The 15,950-nt window shown below is 43.7% G+C and overlaps 2 protein-coding genes across 2 annotated transcripts in view; one reads left to right on the top strand and one right to left on the bottom strand.

The window, feature by feature from the left end:
* si:dkeyp-19e1.3 (USP6 N-terminal-like protein) overlaps nt 1-14,633 on the bottom strand; it is a 48,424-nt gene extending 33,791 nt beyond the window's left edge. Inside the window, exon 1 of the mRNA XM_063196598.1 lies at nt 14,171-14,633. The gene's annotated coding sequence lies outside the window, so the exon portion shown is untranslated. The remainder of the gene's footprint in view (nt 1-14,170) is intronic.
* The window catches only part of th (tyrosine hydroxylase), a 33,648-nt gene continuing 27,298 nt past the window's right edge, over nt 9,601-15,950 (top strand). The window contains exon 1 of the mRNA XM_063196599.1: nt 9,601-11,558. The gene's annotated coding sequence lies outside the window, so the exon portion shown is untranslated. The remainder of the gene's footprint in view (nt 11,559-15,950) is intronic.

The raw sequence follows: 15,950 nt of genomic DNA, 5'->3' as shown, positions 1-15,950 counted from the left end.
GTAGTAAAAAAAATGCTGGCTGGCTCAGTGTGATATTCACAGTCGTGAGCCAGAGAGTACAGGAAGTGGGGTGGTTTTGATGAGTGAGCGAATAAGATGGTGACTGGAGAGCATCGATGCATGTCTCTGAACACCAGTGGGGGTGCGAGTGTGGTTCAGGGGCAGAACAAAAACTACAGAGATAGGATCCTCTGACCACAAGACATGACATGGAGCTCCATCAAGCCATGGGGGCAGAAAGAGAAAAAGAGGGAGGGTGTGAGAAAGAAGACGTAAGAGTGCAAAAGAACTGAAGATGAGGAGGAGATTAGATGGAGAGAGAGGGAAAGAGATATAGAAAGATAGGATAGACAAAGAGAAACAGAAAGAAAGGGAAGACAGAGTGGTGGGAAAGAGTGAAAAACGGAAAGACACACAGCTGAAGGAAAAAGAAGCCTATGCGAGAGAAGAAGAGGGAAAAGGAATTAGGAAAGGCGAGACGGAGAAAGGCAGATGGAGAGACAGTGGAGGAATAAAGGCTGGGGAAAGCCCCTCTGTGAGAGGGGAACTGAACTGATGATAGCTGGCTGGAGCCACAGGAAGCTCCAGTCTAACTGTACGAACAGACAGCAAGCGTTGACAGAGCTAAAACGCTGCAGAGTCCAGCCTGGAAAGCACAGATCAGGGGCAGCAAACACGGCAAACGATTCAATCGTCGATCAGGAAGACCGACCAACCGAACCGCTCACGTTCTGCTGCTCTTCCATACAAAGTCACTCTCCACGCCTTCAATGCCTGCTGTCTGTCCGTAGAGTTAAGCTACACACAAAAGCAGAAACAAGGGGTGATGGAATGGCATTCCATTATCCAAACTCCTGTCCTTCCTTGTGCTTGTGGCCTTGTGATGATGGCATGGCAAGACAGTCACAGACGACAGGTCATTTTCTCATTTGCAATCTTGATGTTGAATGGGGACATGTCCCCCAAAGGTTTTTGTGCCTAGGCTTTATTATCTTCTCCACAGAGGCAGGGCATCAGTGAAGTGCTAGTCCACAAGCACAAGTTGAGGACGGGAGTTTGGATAATGGAATGTACTGTACAATAGGACGCACTCCTATGACGTTACAGACACCGGACACAGAGGACACTACTGGTGCACCGCAGACATGCGTAGATGGTCCCCTTTTGTCCTCTGGTTCCTTCTTTCTGACATGCAAAACTATTTCTTTCTCTTTCATTCTTGCGTGTCTATGCACACACTCGAATACCGTTTCCACTCTTACTCACTTTGTTATTTTCTCACACACACACACACACACACACACACACACACACACACACACACACACACACACACACACACACACACACACACACACACACACACACACACACACACACACACACACACACATTCCACTGTTGCACACTTTGTTGTTCTGTCACACATGCACACCATTTCCAGTCTGGCACACTTGCTTGTTCTATCCCCAACACACTCGGTCGCACGCACGCACAATTTTCCTTACTCTCCCTCTCTCTGCCATTCACTCCCACACTCCCACATATGGACACATACAAAGCAACCTCAAGGCCTCTCATTCAAGCGGTGTGTAACCACAGACTGCCCCCCCCCCCCCACACACACAGAGACACAAACACAAACACTCACTATACTATGGCGGCAGTGTCCCAACAAGAAACTCCAGTCACTCGCTGCCACATGCTCTCTATTAGTGACTCTTGGGCTCTTGCACGATTAGTGTGTGTGTGTGTGTGTGTGTGTGTGTGTGTGTAATATAACCTTCCAGTAGGCTAAAGGTTACTGTACTGTATGTGACCACTGACTCTCCATGGACTTGCATGGCCTCTGTGTGTGTGTGTGTGTGTGTGTGTGTGTGTGTGTGTGTGTGTGTGTGTGTGTGTGTGTGTGTGTGTGTGTGTGTGTGTGTGTGTGTGTGTGTGTGTGTGTGTGCGTATGTGTGTGCGTATGTGTGTGTGTGTGTGTGTGTGTGTAAGAGAAGGGACCAGTGTGCTCCTACAGAAGGCAGATATGAGGATTTCCGCCGCACAGCTTGGTGTTGGGGTGTTACTGGCCAGTCAGGGGAGCAGGGGCTCCGCTCAGTCAAAAGGAGCCTTGTGCTGATAGAAGACGTTTCTATGAGATGCCTGTGAGTACACAGCGACTGTTTTCTATGAGCCGCTTGGCACACGGTGTGTGTGTGTGCGTGTGTGTGTGTGTGTGTGTGTGTGTGTGTGTGTGTGTGTGTGTGTGTGTGTGTGTGTGTGTGTGTGGAGTGTGTGTGTTATAGAGTGGAGAGTAGAGTTATAGAGTGGAAAATGAAAGTAGGGATTTTTTTAGTATAAAGGAGTATAAGGTGTGTGTGTGTGTGTGTGTGTGTGTGTGTGTGTGTGTGTGTGTGTGTGTGTGTGTGTGTGCGTGTGTGTGTGTGTGTATGCTGAAGTGTAGTGTAATGTAGTATAATAGACACATGTTTGTTGGTAGGTACAATCCCACTTCAATTCGCCTGAGCGCCAGCATACAGTGAATCCAATATGTATTTGATCCCTTGCTGATTTTGTTGGTTTGCCTACTAACAAAGACATGATCAGTCAATAAATGTTATGATAATATGTATTCTAATATGGAGAGACAGAATATCAAAAAGAAAATCCAGAAATTAACTGACGAGAATATATATTAATTTATTTCCATTTCATCGAGCAAAATAAGTATTTGATCCCCTGCCAACTGATTACAGTTCCGGGCCCACAGACCAGATTGGCACTTCCGATCAACTTGTCATCTGAATTAAAGACACCTGTACATACTAACATGCATAAAAGACACATTGAATCAGCAGAATCAGTCCATAGTATGAGTGAATCAGTCTCACTCCAACCTCACCAGCATGGGAAAGACCAAAGAGTGGTCAAATGATATCAAGGACACGATTTTAGACCTGAACAAAGATTAAATGGGCTGCAAAGCCACAAGAACGAGACTGGGTATTAATGACCCAGCTGTTGATGCATTTCTTCCAAAATGTGAGGAATACAAAATGACTATCCATCAGCCTGTCTGGGGTTCTATACAAGATTTGACCTTTTGTAGGGATTTGATAATCATGAGAACAGAAAGAAATCACCCTAGAGCTGTACGGGATGAACTAGGCAATGATATCAAAGCTACTGGGACCAAAATCACTGAGAAAACTACTGGTAGCATTTAATGCCACAGAGGTTTAAAATCCTGTAGTGCACACATGGTACCTCTACTTCAGAAGGAACCTGCGCAGTCCCACTTGAGGTTTGCCAACGGACATCAGACTGGTTTAGGATATGATAAGGAGGTGCTGTAGTCAGATGAAACCAAAATCAAGCTGTTTGGCATTATCACAATTCAATGTGTTTTGAGAAAGAGTACTGCTGTCTATGATCCCAAGAACACCCTCATCACCATCATGCATGAAAGTGGTATCATTATGGTTTGAGGGTGTTTGTCTGGCCAAGGCACAGGACAACTTCACATTGTCAATGAATGGATGAAGGGAGACATGTAATGTGCAATCCTGAGTGCAAACAACCTTCCCTCCACCACTACACTGAAGGGTGGGCCATTTTTGGATCTCCCAACATGACAATAATACACAACATACAGTCAAAGCAACGAAGGAGTGGCTCAATAAGAAGCATATTAAAGTCGTGAAGTGGCTAGACAGTCTCCAAATATTAACCCTATAGTAATTCTATGGAGAGAACTGAACCTCCCATTTGCCAAGCTACAGCCACAAACCATGAATGTTTTAGAGATAATGTGCAAAGAAAAATGGGCAAAAATAGTTTCTACTATATGCACAAACATTGTCATTAACTAAAAGAAGCATCTAACCTCAGTGCTAGAAAACTAGGGCTTTGCCACAAAGCACTTTATCTTCTTTAGCTAGAGGGGTCAAATACTTATTAGCCTAAATGAAATACAAATAAATTAAAATATATTATTTTAAGTTATTTTCTGGAATTTCTTTTTGATATTCTGTCTCTCCATGTTTGAATACATATTATCATAAATTTATAGACTGATCATGTCTTTATTAGTGGGCAAACGGGCAAAATCAGCAAGGGATCAAATACATATTGGACTCACTGTATGTTATTTGTGTGGAAGACAAGCCGGCTCTGTGTTCTGTGTTTTGGTTCTTTCCCTTCCCCACAAATACATTCCAGCCCCTCAAATCAACACAAGGGGCTGAAAATAGCTTTGCGCTCTTTTGTTGGAAACTTTGGAAGAAGACAGACGAAAAGAAAGGAGTCCCGCTGTTACTCCTCTCCCTGTGCGCTTCCTCTGGTCTCTTGCTGCTTGCACACCACCAATGCTCATCTTTTCAAACAAACAGTGACAATTCATGGGCACGACGGTGTGAAAACGAACCTACCTACTGTATTGAAACTTCAGATGGAGCTCTAGTGTATGCTCATGTTGTTCATTTTATAATCTAAAAAAAATGGTATGCAGTTACAAGGGAAAACAGTTTACTATCACTTCACTGTACACATGACCAATTTGCTGAATATTACAACTTGAGTAGAAACTACTTTGGTAGGCCGACACCACTGTGCTTCAGACTGTATTCAGGCAGCGTCAGCATCTTTCCCAACAGTCACAGTCACGAGTGCTGACACTATATCAACTATATTTATGTGACCAGTCTTGTGTCACCTATACGTGGGCTGCTATGAGCATTTTATCCATCCTATGGTACATTAAACTACATTTACTGGACGCCTAAATCCAAAGCGATACAGGTCATTAAAAAAGCTGACAGCACTCTTGAGGAACCAAAGTGTAAACATCTAGGTACACACAAGGAACACACAAGGAGTATGTTTACAGACAGAGCCTCGAGTGCGTTTACCGAAAGCTAACACACGTAGCTTCTCGGAGCAGAGACATTTGTTGTGTACAGAGCAAGTGTAAGCATTAGCGTCTCTCACACTGGGGTTTCACTCGCGACCTCTGACATTGCGGGGTCAAGGGGTTAGCCAACACACACACAGGTGCTAGCATCTGTTGCTGACGCGTCTTTTTAACCCTGCGGGGTGAGTGGAAGTTTACTTACCAATTCAACCAAAGTCTTTGCAGACCCAAGAACATGGTTTAAAGGGGTATGCCACTATTTTGGGACTTAATACAGTTTAAATCGTTGGCTGGGGTTTATACAGGTGGTAAAGTGTCTTATATTTCATGTTAAGCGTTGTCTTGCTTTAAGACAAGTTAAGAAAGGGAGTATGTCGCTAAGCTAGTGAAAGTCAATGGATCCGTGTAGCATTGCTACATGCTACACGGATCCATTGACTTTCACTAGCTTAGCGACATGCCCCCTCTTTTAACTTGTCTTAAAACACGGCTTACATGAAAAATAAGACACTTTACCACCTATATAAACCCTGGCCAACGATTTTAACTGTATTAAGCCCCAAAATAGTGGCATACCCCTTTAAGCTTAGTGCTAAACCTAAATAAGTTAACATACAGGAAGTGGTCAACCTACTAATAGATGGCCCACATATGCCATTTCTTTTAAGAACTACAGGCTACAAGCTCTTCTATTAGATGATTTTCCACTACTTCAAAGTTAACTTAACCCAATTTAGTACTGAGTCACGGACCTGGAACATCACAGTCACAACCTCACAGCAACTGCAGTGTGGGAGACGAGAAATGTCTGGAGGATGTTTACCAATTGTTCTATGCCAAACAGTTCTTGGCAGCATCCGTTACGCGACACTTAGGCCGGGGATATGCTTGCTGCAGGATACGTGTGCGCGAGCACTTTTCGTGCATGAACGCGTTGCCATTCAATTTATTCTGTCAAACTTGTGCACGGTAGAGCACCCGTCACAATGTACGCAGACGTGAGCGTATGGTGCAATATTGGGAAAATCGCAAGGGGCAATCTTCCAGACTTCCATGTTTAGTTTGCGGTAGAGTGAAACAATGGTGGAAAACATTAATGAGAACCCCGAAATTTAAGGCACACATTTAGCATGTCCCCACCCTTACCCCCCGCTACCTCTAGCTCTGCCACCAATTATGCTTATTCTCTGCAGATACCACTGCACTTCCTGGTGCCTTTTGACCTGGATTATGATGGCTGTTGTTGACTTGTGCAGACCCATTGTGTCTTACTCCCCCGGCCTCCAGACCTTGCAGGTAGGCCAGGCTGCTGCAGTTGCTACTTCGGCTGCCCTTTGGGCTACTGTTTGGGGCCTCCGCAAAAGGCGTCGCTGGCGCTGGTAAACAATAAGCGATTGTTAGGCCTCCGCACGGCCACTTCCTGAGAGGATGCCGTGAATCACAAGGAAGAGAGCTAGGGTCCCTGCGCACCGAGCCTACAGGAGGGGGGTTAAAGGTCAGAGGGGTTGCCGCGACGATGCAAAACACAGATAACCTTCGGGGGAAGCTGTTATTTTATAGATTTGTTCTTTCTCCTCCAGAAACAGTGGGAGTCGTTATTTGAGACTTTATTTCAGACGTTGGCAAATGGCGTTTAAAGGCCATGCCAATCAGACAGAGGGCTGGCGGCCCCACCAGACACAACATGGGGCACGTTTGGGGGCAGGTAGTTTCTCCGAAGCCCCATTGTTCTGACCTCTCAATAATCCGACGATTTGCCATTGATAAGTGGAATTATTGTTATTTTAGGCCCAATTTTGAGACTGAATCAGGAGCCTGCAAGCCCTTACCAAATAATAAATTGTATGATAAGCTAAGAAAAATCATTCATAATTGATAGCAAAAAGGTTACCATGTATTTTAACAAAATGCACAATCGTTGAATGAAGGAGAGCCACGTCGAGAAGCAGGTGGGAAACCTAACAATGCCTTATCAACTATTTAACATCAGTGAAACATCAAATAGGCTTTCTCCAAAGAAATAAAGGAAATTGTTGGATTATTGAGGGGTCGGAACAAAGAATCTTCGGAGAAACATGCAGTCCCCACAAATGTAGGCCTCTGCTCCACTGCACACAATACAAAGCTTGGCCTTCAGAGTAAGCACCCATAGGCTATACCTCCTCAACCCTTTGCCCTCATTTTCGTGATGCGTGTGCTTACACATCTGGAAAAATCTTTTTCTTCTTTTTTTTTGTGTCGTTTGTTTGCCATAGCTACAGAAACATTTATATCATGTGCAGTGCTCAGCCGCGGAGAGTGACTAGCCTATATCCTACCTCAGCAGTGCAACGGCTGCCCATTTCAGCCAAACACTGCCCACACAGCCTTAGATAATCACCGCACTGCACTTACTCAGACAGACTTTTCCCCAATACACAGACAGAGAGAGACACCTAGAGAGAGACATAGAGAGAGACATAGAGAGAGACATAGAGAGAGACATAGAGAGAGACACATAGAGAGAGACATAGAGAGACACATAGAGAGAGACATAGAGAGAGACATAGAGAGACACATAGAGAGACACATAGAGAGAGACATAGAGGGAGGGAGACAGAGAGAGAGAGAGAGAGAGAGAGAGAGAGAGAGAGTCCGAGCTAAATTGGGGTTACAGTACAGGAAGAGAGTGACAGAGAAAGCAATCTTGTCGCAAGGATGCAGTCTGTTTGGGTCGCTGCATGGCAGCAGAACTCATGTCATGTTGGCCAAGATGTTACGAACGAACACACACACACGCTCACGCACACACACAAACACACACACACACACACACACACACACACACACACACACACACACACACACACACACACACACACACACACACACACACACACACACACACACACACACGCTCACGCACACACAAACACACACAATACAGCGACCCTGCCCTGCCCCATGGGACTGCATACACTACTGAACACAGCAGGCCCAGATTAACAGGGTCCTGACTCCTGAAAGGGGTCTGGAGGGTGGTTGGGGTTGACTTGATGTCTGAGTGGTGTGTGTGTGTGTGTGTGTGTGTGTGTTTAGTCCCTTCTCTTTATCGTCTCTTTGGCCACAGGACCCTTCTAAAAACAACTACTGGGGGGGTTTGAGGTGCGGTGGTGGGGGTGAAATTTCCACTGTGCCCCGGACTTCCCCCCCAACTGTCTGAGAATGCCTGACCACCAGTATACCCCCCCTCTTTCCCACACTGAAGAAAGAAAAAAAGATGCAACTCAATGACAAATGGAAAATCCAGGCTCGTATTCTAATCTAGGCAACAACCAGTCTAGTCCAGGAGACTCTGAGGTTTATTAACGATGGGTAAAGAGCTTCATAAGAATGCAACACAAATAAACACACCAAAATAAAGCCTCTGAGGGAAATAGTATACAGCAATTATTTTGATGAGGTTTTTTTTTGCTTGTGTTCTTAATAACGATTGCATGCTTGCGAGAAATGTGGAGACATAGACATAGTATTATTTTTGTGGCCACTCCCAGCAGCCACCCACTACACTCACAACCCAGGAACCGCTCCAGTCTGAAACAAACCAATACAATTCTATAGAACCTTTTGATGGAACCTAGAATGAATGAGAACCATTGGAACCATGCAATCTAAGCACGACTCAAGAAGCTATCGATAGCTGTTCACCAGGGTGAATTTCTCAAAGCATAGTTGCTAACTACATTAGCTCATTGTTGTTTGCAATGCAATTTCTCATTGGCAACTACCAAAGTTGCTAACTAGCTAACAACTACGCTCTGGAGAAATGCACCCCAGATCTGTGGTGCTGAGCCACAGAATGGTCTATGTATAGCAAACACTGGGGTGTTACATCCCGAAAGTCTTTGAAATTGCAGATCCCAACCTGGCTTAAATTGCTGACTCCACATAAATTGTGTGTGTGTGTGTGTGTGTGTGTGTGTGCGTGTGCGTGCGTACATGTGTGCTCATAAATTCTGTCATGGACCCTGACTCACCGTGTCTGCCTCACATCAAAGACAACATCAGACTGAGTCAGGCAGACGGACAGACAGACTGGTGTATTTCATTCAGGTTGAGGGGGAATCACACAATGAGCAAAAATGCAGCCATCCACCAACGTTAACTATCTGTCACAGTCTAAACTAAAGTGACTCCTGACCTCCACAGTCTTTTCCTCAAGGCACAGCAGCACCTCATGTGACCTGGTGAGTAGGGTACATCAAACGCTCCAACTTTGGAAAATCCTGTTCTTATAGATAAACCCTTTAAAACAAATCAAATTGACTACAGTCTTGCACGCAAGCTATTGTAGTACAAAGGAACAATACGGCAAGAGACGAGTGGGATTTTGCAATGTTTGATTTTTCAAGGGGCTTTTGATGCACCCTACTGGGGGGCTCCCTTTAGCTTTGGTGGTCCCACCATCAAGAGCTAAGGGTGGGATGACGATTTGAATTAGTGGTTTTTTTTAAAATAATGAGGGTCATACAAATAATAGACTTCCATAAAGCTTAAATATGTCTACAGCATCTGTGCCCATGTCTACTGAGGAAGTCTGAGGAACTTGAAATTGACAACCAGAGATTCACTCACTCACACACACACACACACACACACACACACACACACACACACACACACACACACACACACACACACACACACCCGACTATGATAATCTCCTACTGCCAGTGAGGCGAGCACAGCGGAGCAGCAGACAATCAGTGCCTGCCCGAGTCTTCCACTTCCTGTCTAAGGAACCATGGAACCAGGAGGCGAGTGGAGACAGCCAATCACAGACAGGCTCACTCTTCCATTCCATGCCCCAGTTCCATGCCACTCTGCCCTGCCAGACCAGAGCAGGCATTTCTGGAAAGCTTAGTTCTTAACTATGTTAGCTACTTTGTTGGTTGCAATGCAATTTCCCATTGGCAACTACCGAAGTTGCTAACTGCTAACAACTACGCTTTCCAGAAATGCACCCCAGAGCAGGCCAGCGGCATTGCACACCCAGCACAGCAGCCAGAGCCACTAGGGGTATTTATAGACTGGATCTCTCCCTCTCCACAAGAGTGTTCCTGTTCCTTCCACTGTTGTAAACGAAGCTTATAGGACTGTTGCTGCTCCTTTGCTCCAGCTGTCCACCACATTAAACCGTTCCAGCTCCATCCTCCTTTGGGAAGGGCTTGCCAACCAAGAAGCATGGCAGAGAGAGAGAGAGAGAGTGGGTGGGGAGACGTGACATGGGTATGGGGTCTTGTGGGGGAAGTGCCCATGAACTTTTCGTCAGCGGTTGGTCTGGTGGTACTGTTTACTTGTTCAGCATTGTGCGTCTGCGTTTCCTTTCAAGGACTGGCCTAACCCAAACAGTAAGATGTGGTGGAAAGTTTGAAGACGATCTGTATTTTCATGGCTGAATGTATTGTGGTCCACTTCTCCTGGTGTGCCGTAATAACTCCAAGTTGCGACAGTTCTTTATAGCCAAAGATCTGTAGTAGGATGGTTGAGGTGATGCAGAATTTATGTTCAATTTGTCAAAGTGCATTATAAGGCCTCAGGGTTGTGAAGATGGAATGCAAACCTTGTAGCGTAGCGTGTGCTGCTTCTTGTCTTGTTGAAAAGGCTCTCAAAAAGCAGTGGCAACGGTGTGGAGGAGGTGGCGTTGTAGGACCTGTAGTCTCCAGGGAACTGTTTTAGCTGCTGCCGCACCTCTTGTCACACAGGCCTAGCCTACAACAGTGAGAGGAAGCAGGCCTTGTAACGGCAGCGGATGCTTCCTGTGTTCAAACCCTGCCCTGGCTGCTTCATGTTTGTACCACCACCACCACCGCGTGTCTGGCATGGCTACGAAGGACCCCTATACTGTCTGCAGGCCTAGGCAGTCATCCAGAAAAAGTCAAGCAAGCTACTGCACCCACGATCCAGAGGTTACCAACGTGACTCATGATAGTGGTTTGTGAAGAGTGAGCCGAGAATAGCTCACAAGATCTCTTGCTTCATCACATGCGATGCAAACCACTGCTGCATCTCTGCTGTTTGGTCACAGAGAACTCTGCCTCTATGCACAGCCTAGCTCAGAAAACTCATTTTTTCTGACAGTTTCTCTGACCGTTCTCGGAGTTCGGAGAGGTGGGAAAGATACTCGTCAGTGTGCTTATCAAGTCCCTGTCACAAAGTGACATTGATCACACCCAACTTTTAAAAGGAGGCAAATAAGAAATGTCAGGAAGTTGAGATGTCAAGCTCTGCTTGAGTCAAACACGAACAATAACAATGATGGTGGGCGTAAGAACAATTATTATTATTATTTTTAAGTCACAGAAGAACATCTTTTTAGATATAGGCCCATGACCAATCCAATAGACAAATCCACATATCCAAAACTGAAGGATCAATGCATCCGTAGCCTACTCTGCTCCGATAATTACAACTCAACTTAGTTTTTTATATCAAGGGCGGCGAATGGGTGGCATCGATCACACTCCTTTTCTGACATTTGAAAGGGCGAAAAGGTCAAAGTGAAATGGCACGGGGATGCGGAGAATGCCAGGGGACGTCCCATGCTCTTGATAATTGCTAGCGACTTATGATTGATTAGCCATCGACATGCAGCTCACATCTGACCAAACACAACATCCAGGTAACGCATAAAGGTGGTTAATCATCAAGAACTTTGTTAAACAAGATGTTTTGAGTCGGCCAGTTGACCAACGAAAAGTAGTTTGACAAGAATCCCCGTCCGTGAGCTTTTTTGACTCCATCACAAAGACTCGTGTCTTTTAAGCCATTGATGTGCGCAGCTATTCTGGACTTTACGGTCCCATTCACTTCAATTCATTTTTTTGGCGTTTTACATATTTCGGACCGTGCGGACGCCGCTGTACTCGTGCGAGGAAAACAACAATTGTCTCGGGTGCTAAACATGGTCATGGAACGGCTTGCTTAACCAGAATGGTGTGTGTTGTGTCATTTCGAAGATAATTAAAGAAAATCTTATTACAATGGGATTTCTCATAGGCATGGTTTTGCATGTCTCTTATCTCTTTTCATGTTGACTGAGCTATCACCGTTACAAGTTTACAAGGTGCACAGCGCACATATGTATGCATACAAAAAGGAAGAATACATTTCACAGTGTAATTCTGCAAATAATTCACTTCAAAGTTAAGTGTTATTACATAGGCACCATGGTCATCAATATGTGTGTAAGAACAAGTGAAAAAACAAATCGGTCAGTTTGTCAAAGAGGAGATGGTAGATATGCGCACCATAGTACAAAGTATGCATCACACCATGCTTCTGAATGATATGAAGGAAAAATACTGACGGCACATAGCCTACGTCTCTTTCCTCAATAATGCACATGCACATATCACTCAAGCAACATTATCTTCATTAGCTAATGTGGCCACAGGGGGGCGATATTGTAGGGCACGCTGAGACATTCGGATTCAATTTAACTCACTATTAGGCTATATAACAAAGGTTGCATTATAGGCTAGGCTACTGCATTAATTGGCAAACAATTCATTTTGTTTCTATTGTAATGGGATTGCTATATTCAAGAAGTTTCCAATGTCTTCCATCTCCTCTGTCTTTTCCATGTTTGTAGGTTAAGAATTAACAAACAAAATCTTAACATTGTACTGCATGTTTTAGATGGGCCCATGTACAAAGTACTTCAAGTCTGTCTGTAGGGCACAATAAGGGTCTGTGAGAAAAGGGTGCTTGCGCTGCTGACAATGTGTAAATGCTTCCATTACATCCTATAGGCCTACATATGATGGCTACAAGAATTTCTGCAATGTGTTGTGTTGTTTTGAAGAAAATTGAATAAAATCTTATTATAGTGGGATGTCATTTGCATGATTGGACAGGTTTCATATCTCTTAGCATGTTCACTGCGTCATCACCATTTCATCTTACAATGTGCAGAATGATCAGAACTTTCTGTAATTCTGAAAATAAGTAACTCTGAAGTTAACAGATCATACCACATATGTAATAAGTAGTGCAAATTGAGAATGATTAATTTCTCAAAGCAGACACTGTGGATGATATGTAGCATAATACACAGTATGTGTCGCTATATGCTCCTGAAAGATATGCTGAAGACATACTGAAGGCACAAATATTTATTTTCCCAATAAGCCTTATAATGTAGGCCTATATCAGGAGTGAGGTTACACGTGAGTAAAAGTTGAATGCTGAGTGGCCTTGAACCCACAACTTATGGTATGGACAGCATGACTTCATCCACTAAGCTACCACAGTTTCATAAGAAATGTTAAGACCAGAAAGATATGTTGTCGTTGTGCATTTTAACACAATAAATCATATAAAATATATTTTCCCTGCACCATTACCTCATTGTCTGAAGTATGATGAAGAAATGATTGTAGGCCTATATGATTTTTTAGTGCTGTGATAATGTGCACAACAAGAAGTTTTCTGGTCAAACAAATTTTACTGAAACTGTGGTAGCTTAGTGGATGGAGTCATGCCTACCATTCCACAGGTTGTGGGTTCAAGGCCCATCAAAGGACAGTTTTACACTCGTGTATGTTACCTGACTTCTGATAGGCCATGATTAGTCTAATTCAGTAAATAGATATTTGTGCGTACAGTATTTCTTCAGCATATATGAGCATATTTCGACGAATACTGTGTATTATGGTGCATATCTACCGTCTCCTCTTTGACAAACTGACCGATTTGTTTTTTCACTTGTTCTTACACACATATTGATGACCATGGTGCCTATGTAATAACACTTAACTTTGAAGTGAATTATTTGCAGAATTACACTGTGAAATGTATTCTTCCTTTTTGTATGCATACATATGTGCGCTGTGCACCTTGTAAACTTGTAACGGTGATAGCTCAGTCAACATGAAAAGAGATAAGAGACATGCAAAACCATGCCTATGAGAAATCCCATTGTAATAAGATTTTCTTTAATTATCTTCGAAATGACACAACACACACCATTCTGGTTAAGCAAGCCGTTCCATGACCATGTTTAGCACCCGAGACAATTGTTGTTTTCCTCGCACGAGTACAGCGGCGTCCGCACGGTCCGAAATATGTAAAACGCCAAAAAAATGAATTGAAGTGAATGGGACCGTAAAGTCCAGAATAGCTGCGCACATCAATGGCTTAAAAGACACGAGTATCACAAAGGATCCTTGTACTCCGTTTGCGAACTACTACGGCAACACTGCTAAACCAAACAAAATTGAAGAAACTTACCTCTGGGGATTTTCTTTCTGCACTTCACAGGCAGGAAGACAATGGTCTCTTTTCATTCTTTCGTCGCTTGTAAATGAATAATGTTGGAGGTGGCTAGCTCCGTGTGACAGCGATGTGAGCCAGGATGCTCATTGCTGACTTCTTCAGACAACAGAGAAACATTCGCCCCACATACCACGAACCACAGCTGTCGGAATGCCACGAGCGACAGCCTTGTTCAAAGCAGCTGCTGTGTAATCTTCGCACGGTGCTACATAAAACGTAACCGGGCTGGCTGTATGTTCCGTTTTAGTTCACTTCTCTACCAACACTTCACTGTTTAGATTCCGTGTGCTCCGAACATCATGAAGCAGGCAGCCAACGAATAGTGGGTGTGGTCTCTTTTGACTTGAACCCGCTGCAGTGGTTTGTGTGAAGCTGAATGGAATCCCCATTTGGCAAACGCAGCTTGGTGAGAACAGTGAGCAGTGCACACCCGTCTTCGACAGAATGTTAGTGTGGTGATCACAAGAAACACACCGTACCAAATGACTGAGCTTTAATAAGCCTATCACAATCTCTGTTTCATCAACAAAACTAATAGACGACCGTTACATTGGTCTCATGTCAAAAAGCAGGATAGTTGCTGCACACACTAAGATGAAATACTATTTCTTTTAGTTCAGTGGCTACACAACTTCAGGCAAAGTTTTCATTTCAACTTCTTGAAATAAATAAATAAATGAGCTAAGCAAAGATGTAGGCCTAAAACAAGAAAGAAACTTGTCCTCTTGCGCCTCACTGTGGCCAAATGAGGAGATTTGTTACAGTCAGTCAGGTTTTAGTTAGACTTTTTTTTTACTGTGAGTGTAGGAGAAATCAATGATTGCCTTTACAATCCTACTCAATAATAACAATGGTGTAGGCTACAGGCAAATGACTAAACCCACCTTTTCAAAATAGATGCACAATAGCCTAAAATAAGCCTAAATGTTGCACCCGGTAGACATTTTGTTTTCTAGGTCAAAAAAAGTGGTTGCTTTTGGAACATTTTGAGTTCATTAGGCCTATACAAAATATTTTATTCTTAATTTGTCAGATAGATGAAGTCTTTCGAAAAATTACTTTCTGTAAAAGCCGTAGCCTAAAGGTTAAATGTGCACTGTGTGAGATGGTGGCCAGAGTGGACTATTGCAACTATGCTGCTCATTGAAACTGTGCTTTCTACTGCCAAATTTGATATTTTCATAAATATTTACTAAATAATGAACTAATATTTACAAGTATGACCAAAGTTTTGCAGCTAATGTCTATTTCTGGACTTTCAAAATGGTGGACAATGGAGAAAAATGCAATTTCCCTTGTCATAATGAATAGAATTTTATGTTGGTGGTGAGTATTCATGAAAAGGCAACATATGTGAATGGGCAGCATTCATTCTGGAAATAAACTACTAAAAATATTTCATAGTGCACCTTTAAGGCGTTAGTGGAGGCACTCCGGCCTTGAGTGTTTCCTTGGCACGGGGTATTTGTTTCTCATGTTATGCGTGTAAGTGTTGTGCATTGGGAAAGACTTTAGTCAGGTGGAAAGTGAAAAGCGGTCCATTAGACGTGACAAGACTGATCTAAAGCTGCGTAGACAAAAGCTATCATTAGATTCTCCTACCACACTGAATGATCACAGTCTACGAAACAACACACAGATTTGAAAGCTAAAAGATGCACAGATGCATGATAGACTTCCAGGTCATTGTGCAAAAGGTCTGTAAGTGTTAAAAATTGTAGGTCTGTTGACTTGA

Source organism: Engraulis encrasicolus, chromosome 4, assembly GCF_034702125.1.
Source record: "Engraulis encrasicolus isolate BLACKSEA-1 chromosome 4, IST_EnEncr_1.0, whole genome shotgun sequence".
NCBI classification, from domain to species: Eukaryota; Metazoa; Chordata; class Actinopteri; order Clupeiformes; family Engraulidae; genus Engraulis; species Engraulis encrasicolus.
Note: the sequence above shows the minus strand (reverse complement) of the source record. Positions and strands in the feature narration are given on the sequence as shown.